The following is a 24,076-nucleotide window of genomic DNA, read 5'->3' on the forward strand; positions in this document are numbered from 1 at the left end:
TCTTTCCTAATTTGTTTTGTGGTCTAAACCAAAAGAAGGAATACTTTCCTTATTTGGACAAATATGGGTTAGCCCCTTGTTGGCTGATGTGGCACTATATTTTTGAGCAAGAAATCCTTCATTATATAATACTCTTTCTTGCATAAATGAATCTAACCTTTTGACAATTTGTTTCATTGTACTATGAATTTCTTAGAGTATTCTATCTCTTAAGGTTCAAGGTTCATTTCTCTTTTGTACCAAAACCTCACCATATCAAACATAGACTTGATGACTTTTGGAATCTGGTTCCTTTGCTGATGCTGGTGCATGGCGTTAGTGGTTGAAGCTTGGTGGTTCACAAGCTGCTCACAGGTGTGTTCCTGGTGAGAAGAAAGTCCAAAGAGTTGCTACACGTTAAGGACTCAGAGTGTGGTGCTAAGTGTAAAGTTGAACAGGGAGTTCTTTTTACTGTAACTTAGATCAGCTTTGAACTATATCTTGTAATATGTTTTGACTTAGTAGATTGCTTCGATCTGGACAAGGTCCCATGGATGTAGGCTAAATGTGGATTTAGTCGAACCATAGATATGGTTGTGTTCTTTACTTTCTACACTTATGTTTGTTGTGGTTAAAAAACTGGAAATCTTTTAATCAACTTGGTAATATTCCACTGCACGTTAAAATGGGTACTTAAACATGGAAGTGTGTTAACCAATCCCCAACAAGTGGTATCAGAGCTTGTTCTAATAAGTTACTTCAGTAGATACTTGCCCATTTTACTTATTTTCGTTCGCATCTGAGTGATCTGGTTGGTGGACGAAATCTCTTATGTATTGTACCTTTTACTTCAGATTTGCTATTTGTCTGTGTGTGCACTTCCATTTGTGTGTTAGCAGCTATCTTATTGTTTTTTGTCATGAGTTTTTTCACTAAAGGTAGATTTGCTCATAGACCTCCTCTGTTAAAAGGTCCTAACTACTATACATGGAGACTTAGGATGCGTGCTTTTTTAAAATCTATAGATGAAAAAGTCTGGTCCACCGTTGTGAATGGTTGGGTAGCCCCGGTTATTGTTGAAAATGAAGTGTCTAGACCAAAACTTGTTGCTAGTTGGACTGCTGATGAAATAACTCTCGCTAATTATAACTCTAAAGCCCTTCATGTTCTATTTAATGCTGTTAATGTGAATCAAATGAAAGTCATAGCTAATTGTGAGCTTGCTAAAGATGCTTGGGATAGGCTTCAAGTCTAGAATGAAGGAACTAGTGCTGTTAAAACAAATAGGCTTAGAAGGCTTGTCATTGATTTTGAAAATTCTAACATGGAAGAGGATAAGACTATAACTGATTTTTATGGTAGAGTTTGTGATATTTCTAATGAATATTTTGCTTTGGGAAGAACATATTCTAATGCTGAACTTGTCAAGAAAGTGCTTTGCTCTTTGTCCTAGAGATTTATGTCAAAGGTAACCATCATTGAAGAATGCCAAGATGTGGATGCTATGGACATCGATGAACTCATTGGTTCTCTCCAAACCTATGAGCTGAATCTGCAATGATGGGAAAAATAGAAAACGGGCAAAGGTTTGGCTCTCAAACATGAGGTTGATTCTGATCCTTTTGATGATTGTGATATAAATTCTTTGGATGATGAAAATTGTTCTTTACTTACAAAGAATTTTGCAAAATTTTTAAAGAAAAACATGAAAAAGCCTCATAATAGTGGTTATGGCCAAAAACCTTTTGTGAAAAATCCTTATGACCATCAAACCCTTGGTACCTTTACAAATAAGTTTTCAAAAGATAAAGAAAAGAGAAATAAAGATATCAAGTGTTTTGAATGCGAGGGCTTTGGGCACATACAATCTGAGTGTACTAACACACTGAAAAAAAAGAAAGGTAAAGCCATGGCTGCCACTTTGAGTGAGAGTGGGCATGATGAGAGTGATGAATGATGATGATGAGAATGTTTTAGCCTTCACCGTGAATCAAAAAGATGGTAAGAGTGAAGTTTTGGATGACATTGAATATATCTATGCTGAGCAACAAGAACCATATGATAAGATGTATGACCAATGGCTAATGGCTATGAAAAAGTTACAATATCTTGGTATTAAGAATGCTTCCTTGTTGAAACAAAAGAAAGCCTTGTGCAAAAGATTGTTGTCCTTACTACTTAACTAATTAAGGCCAAGGCCATCATTGATAACTTGAATGCAGGTTCTCTTAAGCTTACTGAAGTGCTTGGTCAAGGAAAATCCTTCAGAGATTGGTATGGTTTAGGCTTCAGTCCTGGTGCTAGCACATCGAAAGCTAGTGCTAACATGTTTGTGAAAGCCACCAGAACTCTTGGTGAATGAACTGCTGTGAGACAGGTTACAAAGGTATCAAAATTTATTTCTATTTGTCATTTTTGAAACAGGAAAGGTCACATCAGACCCAAATGCTTTAAATTCATTGCTTATTTGAAGAAAGTTTTTAAAAACCATAGTTTTGTTACCAATGTAAATCATAATACTAACAATGGTTTTTTTTTCAAAAGAGTTTGGAAACCTAAGGTTGATGTTTGAACTGCTTTGTGTCTCATGCTTCCTTGCTTGCATTTCAAAATGATCTTTGGTATCTAGACAGTGGTTGTTCAAGGCATATGACAAGGAATAAATCTCTCTTGACTGAACTTGAATCAGTTGATAGTGGACATGTCACTTATGGAGATGGGAAGAAAGGTAAAATTCTTGGCAAATGATCAATTGTGCTTCCTGATTTTCCAGTTTTGAAAGATGTCTTATTTGTTGATGGTTTGAAAGCTAATTTGATTAGTATTAGTCAAATTTGTGACAAAGATTTTGTGCTTCAATTATGAAAGAACAAGTGTCAAATCTTGAATGGTAAAGGTGTTTCTCTACTTGAGTGAAAAAGGTCAAATGACAATTGTTACTTGCTTTCTAACCGTGTACCATGTTTTAGTTCAAAAACATATTCCACCAACTTGTGGATAAGAAACTTGGTCACATGAACTTTAAGGACTTGGTGAGACTTTCACAGAAGGAAGTAGTTAAAGGACTACCAAAGCTTGAACTTCCAAAAGGTAATGTGTGTGGTCCATGTCACCAAGGTAAGCAAACCAGAATATCTCATAAAGCCTTATCAAATCTAAATACCTCATGTGTTTTGGAATTGCTCCACATGGATCTAATGAGTCATATGCAAACCAAGAGTTTGAGAGGTAAGAGGTATGTGTTTGTTTGTGTTGATGATTTTCAAGGTATGCTTGGGTTGATTTTTTGCGTGAGAAATTTAATTCTTTTAATGCTTTTCAGAAATTGGCTAAAAGGTTGCTTGTTGAGAAGAGTTCTAAAGCTACAAAGATAGTGAGAATTAGGAGTGACCATGGAAATGAATTTGAGAATGTTGACTTTGCTAATTTTTGTGAATTGCAAGGCATATTTCATGAATTTTTAGCACCAAAAACACCTCAACAAAATGGTGTTATGGAAAGGAAAAATAGAGTGCTTCAAGAGATTGCTAGGGTAATACTTAATGGCAAAAAGCTTCCTACAAGACTTTGGGTAGAAGCCATTAACATGACATGTCATATTTCCAACAGAGTTTACCTTAGAAAAGGTATTGTTCAAACTCCCTATGAGCTGTGGAAAGGTAAGAAACCTAATCTCTCATATTTTCATGTGTTTGGATGCAAATGTTACATTTTGAATGATAGAAAGAATTTAGGTTAGTTTGATTCTAGGAGTGATAAAGGAGTTTTTATTGGATATTCTTCCAATAGTCGTGCATTTAGGATCTATAACATGAGTTCTGAAAAAGTCTTAGAATCCATTAATGTCGTGTTTAGTGATGTAGAAGATTTTTCAGAATATTCTAAAGAATGTGAAATTCAAAACATATTTGTTCCTCATGTGCCCACACAGGATGGTGTGAACACTACTGAATCTCCTTAACCTAAACCTTCGACAAACATGTTGTCACCTGCTCTTGGTGCTACAGCAACAGGATCTTCCCCTTGCAAAGAATATTCTACTGATTCATCATTGCAAAATGAAGGGATTGAGCTAGTTGTTGATCTTTCTGATGAGAATATTCAAAGGAGAAATCAATGAAGAAAAGAACCACCAACATGGTTCAAAAAGCTCATCCACCTTCAACCATGATTGGAGATCCAAATGAGGTAATGGTTACAAGGAGGAGAAGAGAAAATGAAATTAATCATCTTTGTTATGTGTCTCTTGCAGTACCGAAGAATGTCAAACAAGCTTTGGAAGATGAAAATTAGATTGAGGTGATGCAAGAAAAACTGGAACAATTCGAAAGGAATGATGTGTGGACACTTGTACCAAGACCATAGGGAATCAACATAATAGGTACCAAAGGGGTTTTCAAAAATAAAACTTATGAGTTTGGTAATGTTATCAGGAACAAAGCTAGGCTTGTAGCTCAAGGATATACACAAGTTAAAGGAATCGACTTTGATGAAACCTTCGCCCCTGTTGCTCAACTTGAATCAATCCAGTTGCTGCTGTCTGTTGCCTGCTACCTTAAGATCAAATTATTCCAAATGGATGTCAAAAGCGCCTTTTTGAATGGAATGTTCACTGAAGAAGTATATGTTGAACAATCGATTAGCTTTCAAGATCCCCACAGACTTGATCATGTATTCAGATTGAAGAAAGCTCTCTATGGTTTGAAACAAGCCCCACAGGCCTGGTATGAAAGGTTGACAACTTTCCTTCTTGAGCATAACTATGAATGAGGTAATGCCGACAAAACCCTTTTCATTAAGCGTGCTAACAATGAAATCATGTGTGCACATATTTATGTTGATGATATTGTGTTTGGTTCTACATCTCATTCACTGCTCTTGAATTCATTAGTTTGATGAAAAATGAGTTTGAGATGAGTATGGTAGGGGAATTGAATATATTTCTTGGACTTCAAATTAAACAAATGGATAATGGCATGTTTGTTTCCCAATCAAAGTATGCTAGAAACATGTTGAAAAGATTTTGTCTTGAGAATGCAAAGCATGCTAGAACCCCTATGAGTGCTACCTTTAAGCTGTGCAAAGATGAAAATGGTAAAAAGGTAGACAATAAGATGTACCAAAGCATGATTGGAAGTCTTCTTTACTTAACTGCAAGTCGGCCTGATATTTGTTTTAGTGTTGCTATTTATGCTAGGTTTCAAACTAATCCATCTGACTTGCACTTGAATGCAATGAAAAGAATCATGAAATATGTTTCAGTTATGTGTGATTTTGGCCTTTGGTACTCATTTGATTCTAACAGTTGTTTGGTTAGATATAGTGATGCAGATTGGGCAGGAAGTTTGGATGATAGGAAGAGTACTTCCGGTGAATGTTTCTATGTTGGAAACAATCTTGTGACATGGTACAACAAGAAGCAAAATGGAATCTTCCTATCCACTGCCGAGGCTGAGTACATTGTCGTAGGAAGCTGTTGCACTCAAATTTTATGGTTAAAGCAAATGTTGAATGATTATGGTGTTGATCAAGATTGTGTGATAATATTTTGTGATAACACGAGTGCCATTAACATCTCTAAGAATCCAGTCCAGCATTCTTTGACTAAACACATTGACATTAGACATCATTTCATTAGAGAGTTAGTTGAGGAAGAACATCATTGCACTTGCTCATGTGAACACAAAATCCCAATTGACTTATTTATTTACAAAAGCACACTACAATGGCCTATGGTAACACTGGATAGTAGCACTTTTCCACTTTTCCTTAAAGTGTTACCGTAGACTATCTATAGTAACACTTGAGGTTAAAATGTTACGATAACAATTTTTATATTTAACACTTTAACTTTTTGTAACACATTTTATATCAATGGTAACTTTTCTTCTTAAATGTTATGGAAAATATATTTACAATAGCATTTTTAAAGTGTTACAATAAACCTAATAATATAGTAACTTTTTTATAATGTTACCATATAATCAAAATACAGTAACATTTTATAAGTGTTACCATAAACCCAATTATTTACCGGAAAACAAAATATTATTCCCGCCAATATGAAATGAGATTGATTTTATCTCATTTTTATTGTTTAGGGGTCAAATTTACTATTTGGGGTTTACTTTCACCTCATTCATGTAGGGACCAAACAAATGTTTTTACAAATAGTATACAAGGAAGATGGAAGGTTAAATGCAAAGCAAAAACGTCCACCCATCTTCATCCATTTTCCGGAGACCATCCAACTTCCACCTTTGATGACCATTTTCCTTCTCCAATGGCTGGCCGTCATCACGTAAACACCTTCTTGGATTCAACGACCATTAAGCTTCCTCTATTGTGACCATTCATTTCTTGATGACTTTAATTTCTTAGTTTTTTGGCAACTTCTAGACATCCTAGAGCTGGTCCATACTCCTAAGATTAGGTCCACCTTTCGTAAGCTTGGTTGACTTGAAATCTCGCTTGAAAATGCCATTTCACTGCTTGACTCTTCACCTTAATCTTGGTGTGATTTCATCACTTTTTGATGTCGTTTCATCTCCCAAGTGTTGGAGTTGTCCACCATCAACACTCGATCAATGGGTAGGGTGAGGGGATAGCGCGTCCCGCCCCGTAGAATTTGTGTGGTATTGAAATCATATTGATTCATTAAATTAAAATATTGTAACACTTAAAAGTGTTACTAAATCAAAATATATACAAATTTATTTTCCTAAACTTAACCGGGAAAAAATTTGTCTACTCGCCAAACAAAATTTCCCCCACCCCTCCCCCCCTTCCCCCCCCCCCCCCCCCCCTCCCCCCCCACCCACCTATTCACTCATCTTCTCTAATTCCCGCCACCTCTTCACTCATCTTCTTCCAATTCACGCCACTTTTTCAATTTTGCTTCTTTACTAAAATTTTAGCTCCAAGCTTCTTTCTAACACATTTTCGTATGTCAATGAAGACCACCTACACTTAAAGCATTTTCAACTCATCCAACCTACTCATTCAAACAAAATACCCTACACTTAATCATCTTCATTCAGAAAAATCTAGTGAAATCATGGTTTATCAAATTTTTAGCTTAAAATCTTCAACCCATAACTATTGAACCCTAAATGAGAAGCCTCATCCTCAGGTGAATCATTTTCTTACATTTTGTCTCTACATTTTTAAGTAAGAGGGGAAAGAAAAGCTCAAGTGAGTAATATTAGTGTGATTTTAATAGATTGATTTATTCTTTTATGTGCTGAAAGTTGTTTACTTAACATTAAACTAAACTTAGTGCTATGAATCATTGTGATGCTCTTTTCTGCCTTCTGTTTTGGAAAGTTAAGTGCTTTTGTAAAGCAAGCTTTTCCTCTGTGCTTTTGGGAAATCCTACATGTTTACACAAAATCTTAGATTTCTAAGCTTGCAAAACTGCAGTTTGCAAGCCATTATTATAAGGCCACAAGCAGTCTTTTGGGATTTTTATAATTATCAAGGACCATCCAACGAATACCAAATAATATTTGAGTTTACTCAACTGATTTATGTGCGTTAATAGTTGATGTCTCTCTACTATGAGAAAAAGAAAAAAGGAAAAAACAGTTTATGTCTCCCTCAACTAGTAGAGTTCTCGGTGTGAGCTCCATTCATTGTTGAACTGGTCATTGAATTTGCAGTCGTATGTTTCTGAGTGTTGAATTTGTCACTCTTTTAGAATTTTAGGAGTCAAATTGGTGCACATTGACTTTATTATGCCAGAATTCGATATGGGAGTCTATTATATTTTGTTTTTCCTAGGTTTGTTCGCTTTGTGAGCATTCCAGAGGTCTTGGAGTGAGTTTATACAATAGAATCTGAGATCTTGCAGATTGAGGAGGCGATTATGATTCAAAGCAACAATGAGATAGGGCTGAGTACCGTGAGTAAAATTCTTTGATTTTCAAATCTGTGTACACACCATATCAAAAATTCATTTATTTTCACTCTTTTGTGGGACAGGTAGAAGAAATTCTAGCTAAACCTGTGGAAAGCATTGAAGGTACTGTAAAATAGGATATACATATCTTACTATAATGTTCAGGGTCCGCAGTTTGCAAACTGCAGTCGGCAGTTTTGCCAGCTGCAGTTTGCAAACTGCAGTCGGCAGTTTGCCAGCTGCAGTTTTGCAAGCAGTTTGCAAACTGCAGCAGGCAAAACTGCAAACTGCAGTTTGCAAGCCATTATTAAAAGGCACAATGCGCTTTTTGGATTTTTATAATTATCAAGGACCATCCTACGAATACGAAAAACATTTGAGTTTACTAACTGGTTTATGTGTTTAATAGTTGATGTCTCTCTCCTATGAGAAAAAAGAAAAAAGAAAAAACCAGTTTATGTCTCCCTCAACTAGTAGAGTTCTCGTGTGTGAGCTTCATTCATTGTTGAATGGTCATTGAATTTGCAGTCGTATGTTCTAAGTGCTGAATTTGCCACTCTTTTAGAATTTTTGGAGTCAAATTGGTGCTACATTGACTTTATTATGCCAGAATTCGATATGGGAGTCTGTTATATTTTGTTTTCCTAGGTTTGTTCATTTATGAGCACTCCAGAGGTCTTGGAGTGAGTTTATACAATAGAATCTGAGATCTTGCAGATTGAGGAGCGATTGTGATTCAAAGCAACAATGGATAGGGCTGAGTACCGTGCGTAAAATTCTCTGATTTTCAATATCTGTGTATACACCAGATCAGAAATTCATTTATTTTCACTCTTTGTGGGACAAGTAGAAGAAATTCCAGCTAAACTTGTGGAAAGCATAGAGGTACTGTAAAATAGGAATATATATATATATCTTACTATAATGTTCAGGTTCGCATTTACAAACTGCAGTCTGCAGTTTGCAAACTACTTGTAAAACTGCAGACTGCAGTTTGCAAGACACTATAACAAGGCACAATGCAGTCGTTTGGGATTTTTAAATTATCAAGGACCATCCAACGAATACCAAATAATAATTGAGTTTACTCAACTGATTTATGTGCTTAATAGTTGATGTTCTCTCCTATGAGAAAAAAAGAAAAAAAGGAAAAAACAGTTTATGTCTCTCACTAGCAGAGTTCTCGGTGTGAGCTAATTCATTCTTGAACTGGTCATTGAATTTGCAGTCGTATGGTGCTCTGAGTGCTGATTTGTCACTTTTAGAATTTTGGAGTCAAATTGGTGCTACATTGACTTTATTATGCCAGAATCGATATGGGAGTTATTATATTTTGTTTTCCCAGGTTTGTGCGCTTTGTGAGCACTCCAGAGGTCTTGGAGCGAGTTTATACAATGAATCTGAGATCTTGCTGATTGAGGAGGCGATTGCGATTCAAAGCAACAATGAGATAGGGCTGAGTACCGTGAGTAAAATTCTCTGATTTTCAATATCTGTATACAAGATCAGAAATTCATTTATTTTCACTTTTTTGCAGGACAAGTAGAAGAAATTCCACCTAAACCTGTGGAAAGCATTGAGGTACTGTAAAATAGGTATATATATATATATCTACTATAATGTTCAGGGTCATAGTTTGCAAGCTGCAGACTACAGTTTGCAAGCCATTATTAACAAGGCCACAATGTAGTCTTTTGGGATTTTTATAATTATCAGGACCATCCAATGAATACCAAATAAATTTGAGTTTACTCAATTGATTTATGTGCTTTAATAGTTGATGTCTCTCTCCTATGAGAAAAAATGAAAAGAAAAAACAGTTTATGTCTCTCAACTAGTAGAGTTCTCGATGTGAGCTACATTCATGTTGAACGGTCATTGAATTTGCAGTTGTATGTGCTCTGAGGTTGCATTTGTAACCTTTTAGAATTTTTGGAGTCAGATTGGTGCTACATTGACTTTATTATTCTAGAATTCGATATGGGAGTCTATTATATTTTGTTTTCCTAGGTTTTTTCGCTTTGTGAGCACTCCAGAGGTCTTGGAGCAAGTTATACAATGATCTGAGATCTTGCAGATTGAGGAGGCGATTGCGATTCAAAGTAACAATGAGATAGGGCTGAGTACCGTGAGTAAAATTCTCTGATTTTTAATATCGTGTGTAAACCAGATCAGAAATTCATTTATTTTCACTCTTTGTGGGAGGTAGAAGAAATTCTAGCTAAACCTGTGGAAAGCATTGAAGGTACTGTAAAATAGGATATATGTACTTACTATAATGTTCAGGGTCCGCAGTTTGCAAACTGCAGTCTGCAGTTTTGCCAGCTACAGTTTACAAACTGCTTGCAAAACTACAGACCGCAGTTTGCAAACACAGCTTGCAAACTGCAGACTGCAGTTGCAAGCCATATTAATAAGGCACAATGCAGTCTTTGGGATTTTTATAATATCAAGGACCATCCAACGAATACCAAATAATATTTGAGTTTACTCAACTGATTTATGTGCTTTAATAGTGATGTCTCTCTCCTATGAGAAAAAAGAAAAAAGGAGAAAACAGTTATGTCTCTCCACTAGTAGAGTTCTCGGTGTGAGCTACATTCATTCTTGAACTAGTTATTGAATTTGCAGTCGTTTGTGCTCTGAGTGCTAAATTTGTCACTCTTTTAGAATTTTTGGAGTCAAATTGGTGCTACATTGACTTATTTTGCCAGAATTCGATATGGGAGTCTGTTATATTTTGTTTTCCTAGGTTTGTTTGCTTTGTGAGCACTCCAGAGGTCTTGGAGGAGTTTATACAATAGAATCTGAGATCTTGCAAATTGAGGAGGCGATTGCGATTCAAAGCAACAATGAGATAGGGCTGAGTACCGTGAGTAAATCTCTGATTTTCAATATCTATATATACACCAGATAGAAATTTATTTATTTTCACTCTTTTGTGGGACAGTAGAAGAAAATCCAGCTAAACCTGTGGAAAGCATTGAAGGTACGGTAAAATAGAGTATATATATCTTACTATAATGTTCAGGGTCCGCGGTTTTGCCAGCTAAAACCATTAAGTATTCGATATGAATTTATTCTATTTGTCAATGTAATAGTATTTCCGTTTGTGTAGAATAATTGTCCCATATCAAGAGGGAATTAAAGATTATTGCAACAAGAAGGATTGGAGTTAATAAGTTCAACCATTAGTATTCGAAGAGTAAGCATTATTTTGTTGTTCAATGGAATTTGCATATTATGTTGGTACATTCAACTCAGTTTTGTTGTTTTCATAATATTCTGCCATGTTTACCTATAATTATTCATGTATTGTTTGGCTTTTAATAATTGTGTAGATTAAGTAATGATGAGTGATGAATAAGGATTGGGTGCATCTGATAGGTAAGAAAAAGATTTAAGACACAAATTCCATATGTGTATGAAGTAATGATGATTTTCTTTAACAAGGTTTTAGATGTTTTAGGTTTTTTTTCCTTGTTTTTTTTTTCTCTTTGATAAAGCTACGGATGCATACATTCAAGGTGCATGGGACTTTGTCAATGGTGAAAAAAATGCAGGCTATGAAGCAAGATTTTATGCCCTTGTAAAGATTGTCGCAATTGACTCATCATGGTATAGACATTGTTTATAAGCATCTGATTATACGAGGAATGGATCCTACATGTACAATTTGGTTTCATCATGGTGAAATAGAAGATATTACAGAAACTATTGCTCAAGTAAACAGTTCAGATGCTTTATACTTAATTACTAGTGCATTATGGGAGCCAATCATATGCATCAACATCAGAAGAGAGAAGAGCAATGATTTCACGCAATCATTGGAAGATGCTGAAACTCCTTTATACCTAGTTGTGCCAAGTATACAAAAATGTCTGCCATTGTAGCTTTAAATAAACACAAAGTTATGAATGGTTGGACTGACAATAGTTTTGATGGCCTTTTAGAGATGCTTGGAGACATGTTACCAGGAATAAGTGATTCAAATCAGTCTACTCTGTGAGAAAATTTTTAAGGAGTTTGATTTGGGGTATGACAAAATTCATGCTTGTGCGAATGATTGTTGCTGTTTAGGAAGAAATAAAAAACTTGCAAAGTTGTCCAAAGTGTGGCTCTTCGAGATGGAAGGTAGATGAAGAACGAAGAAAATGAGAAGGGTGTCTTCTAAAGTTTTGAGATACTTTCCTATAATACCAAGGTTAGAAGGATGTTCAAGTCACCCAAAATGGCGGAAGAATTATAGTGGCATTTCAAACAAAAGTGAGATGGCAAGATGCACACCCAGTGGATTCTGTAACATGGGACTTGATAATTATAAAGGCCTGCTTTGCAGAAGATCCTATAAATCTTAGACTTGGCTGGCTGCTGATGGCTTTAATCCTTTTTCAAACATGAGTACAACTTATAGTTGTTGGTTGTATGATTGTTACATACAATTTGCCGCCTGGGATGCATGAAGAAAGAAAATATCATGTTGACTTTAAATTCCAGGACCTAAACAACCGGGTAAGGACATTATGTTTATTTACAGCCTCTGATAGAAGATTACAAGAATTGTGGAATAATGGTGTAAATGTTTTGATTGTACACTAATTCTTGTTTCATTAAGGGCTATTTTGATGTGTACCATAAATGATTTTCCAGCCTATGGAAATCTTTCCGGATGTACAACAAGGGAAAAGTAGCATGTCCGTGCGGTGACAAGACAATGCTCATGGTTAAAGTTTAGTAGGAAATTCTGTTATGGGTCATAAGAGATTTTTATCACACTACCATTTAGAAAAAAAAAGGCTTGGTTTGATGGAAAGGAAGAAAAGGGAAGAAGCCCTATGATCATGAATGTTGCAAAAATTTGTTGCTCTTAAGGATTTTGAGAATGATTGGGGAAAGAGTTCTAAGAAGAAAAGAAGGAAGAGAGATTGTGAAGCTACTCCATTATGGAAAAAAATATCATCTTTTTCGAGTTGCCATATTGGAAGGTACATCTTATTGGTTTCGTAGATTTTATTTATGTTGTATCCACAATTTTTATATGATTTTTGTATTGCTTAAAATTTTGCAAATTTTATTTTAGGAGTTGCCATTACGCCATAATTTAGAGTGTATGCACATTGAAAAGAACATTTGTGAGAGTACATTGGCACATTATGGACATCAGTGGAAAAACAAAAGACGGAATCAATGCCGAAAAGACTTAGAAGATATGGGAATTCGTCATGAGTGCATCCAAAGATCATGGGCGGAGAAACTACCTGCCAGGCTCCAATACGTTATCAAAGACGAAGAAAGAAAATTTTTATAAGAGATATTTAATCTAAAGTTACCTGATGGGTATAGCTCAAACATTGGGAATTGTGTATCAATTGAAGAATGCAAGATAACAGGTCTTAAATCATATGATTGTCATGTTCTAATACAACAATTATTGGTGGTAGCATAAGAGGGTTGTTACCAAGGGACCAGAATGGCAATTAGCGATTAGTGCATTTTTTAATAAATTATGCCAACGAGTTATTGATAGAGAAGTTCTGATTGCACTAGAAGATGAAGTTGTTGAAACCATATGTATGTTGAGCGATTCTTTCCCCTGTCATTCTTTGATATCATGATCCACCTTCAATTCATTTAGGAAGAGAAGGACGATTAGGCGGACCATTCAGTATATGGATGTATCTATTGAGAGGTGATCAATCGTTAACCCATCTCTGTTTAAATTCGTTATTATTTAAAGACATTAATTTAATGTGATATATTTTTTAGGTACATGAAGATTCTCAAAGGATATGTTAAAAAACGTGCACACCTGAAGGTGATTGCAGAATGTATCTTGTTGATGAAACTGTTACTTTCGTAGTGGGTATTTTAATCATGATTTTGGAGGAAATGATCAAAATGCTCGTATCAAGATTTCTTTTCCGACATAATTCTAGAAGCTCATCCAATTTGGGAGGAAGTCAATGTCATTAAGTGAGAAGTGTTAGAGCGAGCACATCGTTATGTGTTATTTAACACAATAGTGACCGAACCATTTCTACAGAAGTATTTATCTCTAGATTTCCAATTTAGATAAATATTACATTGTGTATGACTTTGCACTACTTGGTTTCATGTAGGATGCATTTGGAAGAGTTAAAGCAATCCAACAAGAATCTTCAGAGAAATCACACTTACTCCAAAAGGCCCATGCAAATAATTTTGCAATATGGTTGAAAGAAAAGGTATTATACTTGAATGATGCTAAGTACTTTGTAAGTCATCTCATAAATAATTAACACCTCTTTAAAATTGTTGTATAGGTTCGTTCCTAACCTCCCTATGTGAGGAGGAGAAACATAAAGTGGCTTGCAAATGGTCCAAGAATCATGCCATGAGTTTAATGGTTATGTTATAAATGGACAAAGGTTTCACACAAACGATGTTGACAAATCAACACAAATAGTGGTGTTCATTGAGGCAAAAAACAATATGTCGAGCAAGTGCAAAAGATACTTCACAGTTGTTGAGTAGTTGCATACTATGGGGTGATAAAAGAAATTATTTATTGGATTACTATCAATTTCAGCTTCCAATATTCAAGTGTCATTGGGCGAATGTTGGACATGGAGTTAAGTTTGAAGATGGTTTTACACTTGTCAATTTGCACCAAAGTCAGAATCAGTATGTAAATGAGCCATTTATCCTAGCATCTCAAGCGAAACAAGTGTTTTACTCTGGAGAAATCGATCAGTAATTGGTACGTTGTGTGAAGGCACCACCGAGAGGTTATATGAGTTGGAAATGTATAATGAGGATGAGGATTTGAAGTAGACCGGAATAGTTACAACACACAATATGAACTTTATGATGATAGTGAGGGAGGTAGTTATACGTGAGGAGGATTGTGAAGGTGTATTGGTGTGATTTATGTACTTTTGTAAATTTAAGTTAAATGAAACTACAATTCTTTTATGTACACTGTTTATTACTTTTTATTTGTGGATTGAAGCTAGTTATCTATTCATTTACATTGTATATGTTCTAATGTAGTTGCGCTTGTTATAGGTAATGGGGCTTTTTGATTTATTAATTTCTTAATAATTAATTGTAATTAAATGTTATTTTACATTCTAATAATTAACTTTCTTTGACTTCAGGTATTAAGGCAGATAGTACTTATGGATTCCATACCTGCTAAGAAAAAAAGAGGTCAACTAAAATGAAGACCATTGCTTTGAATGGTGATAATCGGATTGAAATCAAGTTCAATGACAAAGGTCAGCCTATTGATGAAGAATCTGTTAAGCTATCTTCATTCTTGGGACCTCTGGGAGAGAAATTGACCTTTTACAATTCCTGATTGGAGAAAGCTTCCTTCTGAATGAGAGAGAAATTGTGGAAATGTGTTCAGGTTTGTATGAATCTCATGTTATATAATAATTTGGTGCTTGTTTTAACAATTTACTTGTATCTCTCAGGGAAAATATAAGTTGGATCAGGAAGGCAGAAACACTATGTGTTGAAGGAGATGGGTGCTCTTTGGAGAACTTCAAAGTCTAGGCTGGTGAGGAACATTAAGATGGCTAAAATGAAAGAGGAAGAATGGCCCTAAAACCTGATAACATCAAGAGTATTGGTGATGGAAAAAGTTTGTGGAAGAAAAATTAGGGCCAAGGTTTAAGGTAATTATAACATGCACACATATTGTCATCATATATATACGTATATGCTTATTGTTGATGTAGTTGCATATGGTCATTTTAGGGTAAAAGTGAAGAAATGAAAATAGGAGGAAAAACAAACTTCCTACACAAGTGGTCGAGGGGTTATGCTCGCATGACAAGGATTAGTAATGTCTCATTCTTGTTATGTTGTGTGTAAAATTGAAAATATTATAAACATTATGATTATTTCATTTTTGATAGAAAAAGAAAACTGGGAAGCAGGTCGGGCTAGAGTTGAGGTATGGAGTGAAGCTCATAAGAAAAGAATGGTGAGCCAATCAACACCAGACTGCCGAAGCAATTGTAAGTACTTGTTATCTATGGTTATATAAGTAGAAAAATCTTGATGCTGTGTTATTTGCATTAGGAAAAGTTACAACATGGGTAATGATTCAAGTTTGCCAATCCTACAAACTTGAGAGAAGATGCTATAACAAAGGATTATGTTATGATAAAGGGGACATGTGAAGGGACTTGGAAAGTGTGTAACTTTGCACATGTCAAATAGCTTAAAGGGACAGCCTTATAGCTCAAAGGCACAACAGCAAGCGGAGATGAAAATGGAAATGAACCATATGAAGGACTGCTCAACCTAGCTTTGAATCAACACAGGCTAGTATCACTAAAACCTTTTCTTAATTTCATAATTAACTTGTATTTTTCTCATATTGACATGAACTTACAAGGTCAAAGACAAACAGTTTAAGAATCCGAAGATGTATCAGTTAGATTATTTATATAAGATGTTTATGTGTCAATAAATGTATACGTTTTCCTTAGTCATTTCATTTGAGAATGTTTATTTATCCTTTGGTGTTGCAGATTGTGAAAACAATCCCCCACAAAACTAAATGCAAGTTGCTGATTGGAATGGGTCTACTGAAGTAGTAGCGAAGGATGTTTTCATCAGATGATCAAAAGCACTTGTTCATCATGTTCCTATTGGACCTAATGTTATGAGAGTTTGGATTGATATAGCCAAGGTCCCTAATGTGTTTTTATGGAGGTCTGCATCCGAAATGGTTTTTGTTGAAGATGCTATTGGGAGTACAGTGCTTGGCTTCTGACAAAGTTGTCCTACTTTTCGAAAACAATTTTAGGTAACTTATTTTCCATTTTAGTACTAATACGTTTTTGTTTGAGTCTAGCAACTAGTGAAGTTGATTTATGTTGCAAGTGAGACTTCTTTTCTCTGTTTCTTCATACTGGGAGAAATAATTCAAATTCCCTCTTATTATGTTGACTAACGTGTGATCAAATACTTATTGTTGCATTCTGAGAATATTTTGTTTTGTGTTTTCTTTTTCTTTTACTTTGCATTATAGTATTGCAATATCATTACTTTGCCCATCTAAAATGTGTGTATTTTGTATATGCTGTATAGTCCAAATACGGTTTGGACTTCATTATTGTATTGAGGTTGAGGTAAACTTAGAAACTATGTTGCTCTTTAAATTATTGGATGCAGGAAATTCTGGGCAAGGTATACTCTTTATGTCATTAGTGTAGTTGCTGGGAGGTTAGACTACAGTTTGACTACATGTCATTACTCTTCATGCAGGAAATTCTGGGCAAGGTAGACTATAGTTGCAAACTGTAGTATGCAATTTTCTTGCCAAAATAATCCTTATGTTTCCTTGTATGGTTCTAACTTTGGTCGTCTTGCACTATGTAGTGAAGTAACCACAGTTTCCAAAGATGGAAAAGCTTTTTGCTTTAACTCTTTTGGCTAAGAATGATTTTGTGATAACTTATTCTTAGAACTAAAATTGATAAGCCTGAACCTGGGTTTGATAAATGAGACTTTGCTCGTGGAGAAACGTGATTAACTTTGTAATTTGTACCATTGTTTGTGCCAGCGATGACAGTATAATTAACGAGGCTTTAGGTTTGTTTCTTGTTTATTACAGTAAATATGTATTTCTCTGACCATTTTTTGTGCCTATTTGACAATATTTCATTAACAAGGCAGTTTGCAAACTGCAGATGCAAAATTGCATACTGTAGTCTGCAATTTTCTTGCCACAAAACCTTATGTTTCCTTGTATGGTTCTAACTTTGGTTGTCTTGCACTATGTAGTGAAGTAACCACAGTTTCCAAGATGGAAAAACTTTTTGCTTTATACTCTTTCATTGGCTAAGAATGATTTTGATACTATTCTTTAGAACTAAAATTTGATAAGCCTCTGAACCGGGGTTTGATAAATGAGATTTGCTGGTGGAGAAACGTGATTAACTTTGTATTTGTACCATTGTTTGTGCCAATGATGACAGTATATCATTAATGAGGCTTTAGGTTGTTTCTTGTTATAGTAAACTATGTATTCTCATGATAATTTTTGTGCCTATGTTGACAATACTTCATAAAAGGCAGTTTGCAAACTGCAACATGCAAAATTGCAGACGGCAATTTGCAAACTGTAGTATGCAAAATTGCAGATTGCAGTTTGCAAAGTAATATGCAAAATTGCAGATTGTAGTTTGCAAACTGTAGTATGCAAAATGTAGACTGCAGTTTGCAAACTGTAGTTGTAATTTGCATACTAAACTGCAGTCTGCAAAATTGCATGTAGTTACAATTTTGCATACTGCAGTCTGCAATTTCTTGCCACAATGATCCTTATGTTTCCTGGTATGGTTCTAACTGGTCATGCACTAGTAGTGAAGAACCACGGTTTCAAAGATGGAAAGTTTTGCTTTATACTCTTTCATTGGCTAGGAATGATTTTGTGATACTTATTCTTTAGAACTAAAATTGATGAGCCTCTGAACCTGAGGTTTGATAATGGACTTTGCTGGTGGAAAAAAGTGATTAACTTTGTAATTGTACCATTGTTTGTGCCAATGATGACAGTATATCATTAACGAGGCTTACATTTGTTTCTTGTTTATTACAGTAAAATATTATTTCTCATGACCATTTTTATGCCTAGTTGACAAATTTCATTAACAAGGCTTTAGGTTTTTCTATGGAACTGTTATCATAGTATGTTCTGTTATCATAGTATGCTTGTGAAGTGGAGATTAAGTTAGATAGCATGTTCTTTTCCTCTTTGTTTTGCATTAAATATTTGGGTGCTTTGTCTTGATCTTTTCTGAATTTACAATATATATGTGTTGTCATCTTGAGTATACATGGGATTTGAGATTTTTTTGTATTAATGGTTTGTAGGTTGTGAAAATGCAAGAGTACTTTTTGGTAAAGCACAATTTGGAATGGAAGATGGTTGCATGATGGTTTTGCTGTTAAAATTTTGAATGATTGGAAGGTATTCACCATTGCTCATGTTAATTTTCCAATCATCTAGGATTAAATGTAAAAAGATAGGTGCATATTTGTTAGGCATATATAAACTTTTTGTATAGAAAGGTTTATATGTTACAAAATGTGAATGATATATGAAGCATATTAGATTTTATGGTTGTAAAGGATTTTGGGTGCCTATTTATTAGGCATATATGCAAACTTTTTGTATATGAAGGTTCACCATCAATGAAATGTTCTTTGAAAATTAGTGTATCGTTGTTTATAATTTGTATATTTAAATAACACTTAACATTTATTAATGTATAACAGACACATATGATAACACTTTCAAAATGTTATGGAAATAATTTGTTAACATTTACTAAATGCAATGAATGATACTTTGGTAGCACTTTTAACATGTTATTAAAAACTCTTCTGTAGCTTAACAATGTTATAGAAAACTAAACAGTAACGGTTAAGAATGTTACAAAACACTTATTATAACAATTTGAGATGTTATAGAAAACTAATTGTAACAGGTAAGAAAGTTATAGAAAACTTATTTATAGCCTTTGAGAATGTACAGAAAACTAAACTGTAACATGTTAAGAAAGTTACAAAAAACTTATTTATAGCATTTGAGAATGTACAAAAAACTAAATGTAACAGGTTAAGAATGTACAGAAACTTTTTATAGCAATTTTGAGAATGTTACAGACAACTTAAACTGTAACAGGTTAAGAATGTTACAGAAAACTTATTTATAGCATTTATGTAGTGTTACCAAAAATCATTCGTAACTACGAATAAGTGCTTACAATATACTTAACAACAACATTTGATGACAGTTACTGAAATGATTAGTAACATGCAAAAAATGTTACGAATGTCTGTTTTTTAGTAACATGGGCTGTCATAGCATCCATATAAATGCTATGAATTACCTACGGTAACACTTTTTGCATGTTACCGTAGGCCATTTTTGTTGTAGTGGCACTTGACTATGATACTTTTGTTTTCTTGAGGAAGTCGATTGGACTACTTCAACTTGAATAGTTTTTTATTTCAATTGATGAATAAAGCATGAACATGCTACTTTTATTTTTCTTTGTCAAGACTCCTTGATCTGTGCTAGCACTCTAATTGTCATTCATTTTCTCTTATCTGTGTGCTAACTCTAATATTTTGTCCATTGAGACTCTCTCTATAACATGACCTTATTGCATCATGAGTTGATTGTCCGTTCTTGTCACATTATAAAAGAACTACCATGCATGAAGTGTGAAAGTTGTTTTGAGTAATTTTTTGATTTGTAGAGATCCCTATATTTTGGAAAATCTACCATTAAGAGGACTACCTTCGTGCAAGTGTGAAAGCTACATTTTGGTTACGTTTATGAGAGTTATTTGCCCTTTGATCAAAATGAAAAGAAAAATATTTATTTACTACGCTAATAAAGAAAAATGCATAATATAGTTGGGCATAAGGGAAGGGGGAGCTTCTCTTGCAAAAATTTAAAATTAACCAATGTGTCATTTCACTTGAGGACACTATCACACACTAAGACAAGCTCTTGGAAATTTATCTCACTTATGTGTGATTAAGGAAGTGTTGTTTTGATTGCACTATGTTGACAACTTCCGTATGAGTTTTGTGCCTTTTAAGATTGAAAATTTGATCTCTTAGGTTGTTTTGCACAGCTTGACTGTCTTGACCTTCAAAAATTCATGTGAAGCATTTCATAATTTTAATTTTATGTTCTTTAAATTTTGCTCAATAAAGTCTAGTCTTTTGAAAAAAAATTATGTTCTTTTGGGATGATGTGTGCTCACACGACTGCATATCTACACTCATTTAGGATAGAGTTCTATTTTTGGTAAAACTCTTTTTCAACATCTCATAATCGCTGCCTGCCATAAATGTGTTGCCCTATTTTTCTTTACATCAGTCTTTATTTTCTAAAACCCTATTGTGTCGCCTGTGTTCTCTGTTCTTCACATTTTTTTCTCTCAAATCTTCACTGATTTTTCCCGTGTTTTTCTCACATAGATTCAAGAAAGAAATCTATTGAGAACCCAAAAAGAAAGGCTATGGAGGAATCTCTCAAGAAGGGATTTCAAGACCTGAAGAAATCCAACAAGAAAAAGGCGATGAAGGAGAAGACACCACCAGAGTTTGATTCTGTGACTCCAAAGGAATCCTATGAAGAAGAAACCAGGCATTCATCCTCACCTGGTTCATCCCCTGTTTCCAGTTATCACTGAAACTTGGAGCGCTCACATAATGAGTCAGCCCCTGCCTCACCTGAGAAGACGCTTGAAAAATCTTCTTCGATGTCAGACAGCGCCTCAGAGAACACGCCGATAGCCACTCTGAAACCGCATAAAGAAAGTTCTTCAAAGAGCACACCTTCAAAGACTCTGGCTCTAGCAGAATTAGTGAAAAAGAAAGGAAAAGCCGTCATGGAGGAACCTTCGTCTGGTAAAATTTCTCCTTTTGTTTTACCTGCTACTGAGAATAGATTTGAGTGCCACATTGTCAAGAAGACAACTATGAGCGAAGCGAATGTTAGATTAGAAGATTTGATGAATTTAATTCTTTGATGAAAGAAAGAAATTGGTTAGGGACTGTCACTGGGTTGACTGCCCATGTACAAACTCTTGTCCAAGAGTTTTATGCCAATTTTGGCTTTAACAAAGCTAACTCCAAATTGAACAAACATAATGATAGAGTTTATGTTAGAGGACATTGGGTCCTGTTTATGGAAAATGTTGTAAGGGATGCTCTTGGTTTGAAGAAGAGCAACAAGAATTTTGATTTGCAGAGTTTAGACTTAGACAAAATTGTCAAAGTCATCACTGGTGGTTCAATTGCTGGTTGGCTGAGAACTAGTGTTCTTCAACCTGGTGTGCTCATACTATTTTACAGATTGTTGTTTAAAATCTCATTGACAAATTGGTCCCCTTCAATGCATAATTCGACTGTCAGACCTGAACGAGCACAACTCCTTTATGGAATTGCCCAAAGGAAAAAGATTGACTTGACTGAGTTGATTTTCACCAGTATTAGAGTTACAGCGCAATCAACTCACTCTCTGCAGATTTTGTGCTTTCCTTTTTTACTTTACAAAATCATTTCCACTTACAAGCCTAAATCTTATGAAGTGGAACTTGTTTTGAAGATAAAGATTGTCACCAAGAAATCTTTTAGACAGCCTACAAGGAACTTGCCACCATCTTCCTCAATTGATCAAGCAAGGACTAACATTTAGATTTCCAAGCTTTTTGTTTCCATGCAAGAATTGGAGACTTCAATGGAGTTTGTCCTTCAATATGTGAAGGAAATTCACATTTCTCTCCGCTCACAGATGGACAAAATGGAGGCTGATCTGAAAAAGAAGAAAGAGAAGATTGTTCTGACAAAACCTGTTGATTAGAATGTGGTACCTCTTACTCCTCCAGTTGATCTTGTTGTCGTTCCTGCGTCTGCCATACCTGCTGACGATGTTGCTCCTAAGATTCAAGTTGAAGAAGAATAGATTGTTGATGAGGAAGAAGAACAAGTTGGTGGTGAGGAAAAAGAAAAAGTTACTGATGACGATGAACAAGAACTTTCTAAAGGTGTAGCTGCTCAAACAGATTCTCCTGCTACCATCACTACCCCTCCAAAACTCAGAATCAAGAGGAAAGCTGGTCACTCTTCTCTACCCTCTCGAAAGTCATCAAGACTTATGAAAAAAGAAGGGGAGTAAGAAGCATGGGGGAGTTTATAGTTTATTTATGTTTTGCATCCATGGGGGAGTTTGTTACTTTGTTTGCTACTGTTTTTTGTTTTTTCTTGTTTTTTGGAACTCCTTAGTTATCTTACTTTGATGTTTTTATTTTTTTTATTTACTAACCATGTGTTTACATTTGTGTTGTTTTGGTTATTTTGTTTTCATGTTTGTTTGTGCAAATCAGCAAGTCTTAAATGGTTGATTTAAACAGGTTTGCACTTGATCTCTTTTATTATGTTCTTTGTTCATAAGTTTGACAAAGGGAGAGAATGTAGAATATTCATTTTTGTCAAACTTATGAGTTGTGTGTGTGCACACTGGCTACCATCCTTTTATTTGGCTTGTTCCATCTGTTGTGTCTGTGCACATCAGTTCTTAGTGCACACTATTTGCCAGACTTGTGTCTTGGCTTGTTTCGTTTTGAGTGTGTGTGCACAACGGTATGTGCTTACACTCTCACTTCAGATATTTTGCAACCTAACTCGAGTTGCATTCCTGATAAAGTGAAAAAGATATTGTTTATCTTTGTCTCTTGATATTTAAGACCTTTTACATGTGTCATAATATCCTTAAGTGGTCCTAGGGAAAAAAGTTATCTTTCGTAATTTGTTTTGTGGTCCAAACCAAAAGAAGGAATACTTTCCTTATTTGGACAAACATGGGTCAGCGCCTTGTTGGTTGATGTGGCACTATATTGTTGAGCAAGAAATCCTTCAATATATAATACTATTTCTTGCCTAAGTGAATCTAACCTTTGGACAATTTGTTTCATTGTACTATGAATTTCTTAAGAGTATTTTATCTCTTAAGGTTCAAGGTTCGTTTCTCTTTTGTGCCAAAACCTCACCATATCAAACATAAACTCGATGACTTTTGGAATGTGGTTCCTTTACTGATGCTGGTGCATGGCATCGGTGGTTTAAGCTTGGTGGTTCACAAGCTGCTCACGGGTCTGTTCTTGACAAGAAGAAGGTCCAAGGAGTTGCTACACATTAAGGATTCAGAGTGTGGTGCTAAGTGTAAAGTTGAACAAGGGGTTCTTTTTACTGTAACTTAGATCAACTTTGAACTATATCTTGTAATGTGTTTTGACTTAGTGGATTGCTTCGATTTGGACAAAGTCCCATGAATGTAGGCTAAATGTTGATTTAGCCGAACCATGTATATGGCTGTGTTCTTTACTTTCTGCACTTATGTTTGTTATGGTTAAAAAACTGGAAATCTCTTAATCAACTTGGTAATATTCCGCTGCATGTTAAAATGGGTACTCAAACACCTAAGTGTGTTAACCAATCCCCAACAATAACATTGCTATTCACAACATTTAGAGCGTGATCTAATTGGAGTCACCAATTTCAAAAGAGAAGAGAAAGGCATATAAGGTTCAACAAAAAAGAGCAAGAACAAAAAGGGGGGAAAAAGATGATTGAACATACTTGATTTACTCCAGTCCTTAAGTAACAGAA

This window comes from Pistacia vera, unplaced genomic scaffold (genome assembly GCF_008641045.1).
Source record: "Pistacia vera cultivar Batoury unplaced genomic scaffold, PisVer_v2 Contig603, whole genome shotgun sequence".
NCBI lineage: Eukaryota > Viridiplantae > Streptophyta > Magnoliopsida > Sapindales > Anacardiaceae > Pistacia > Pistacia vera.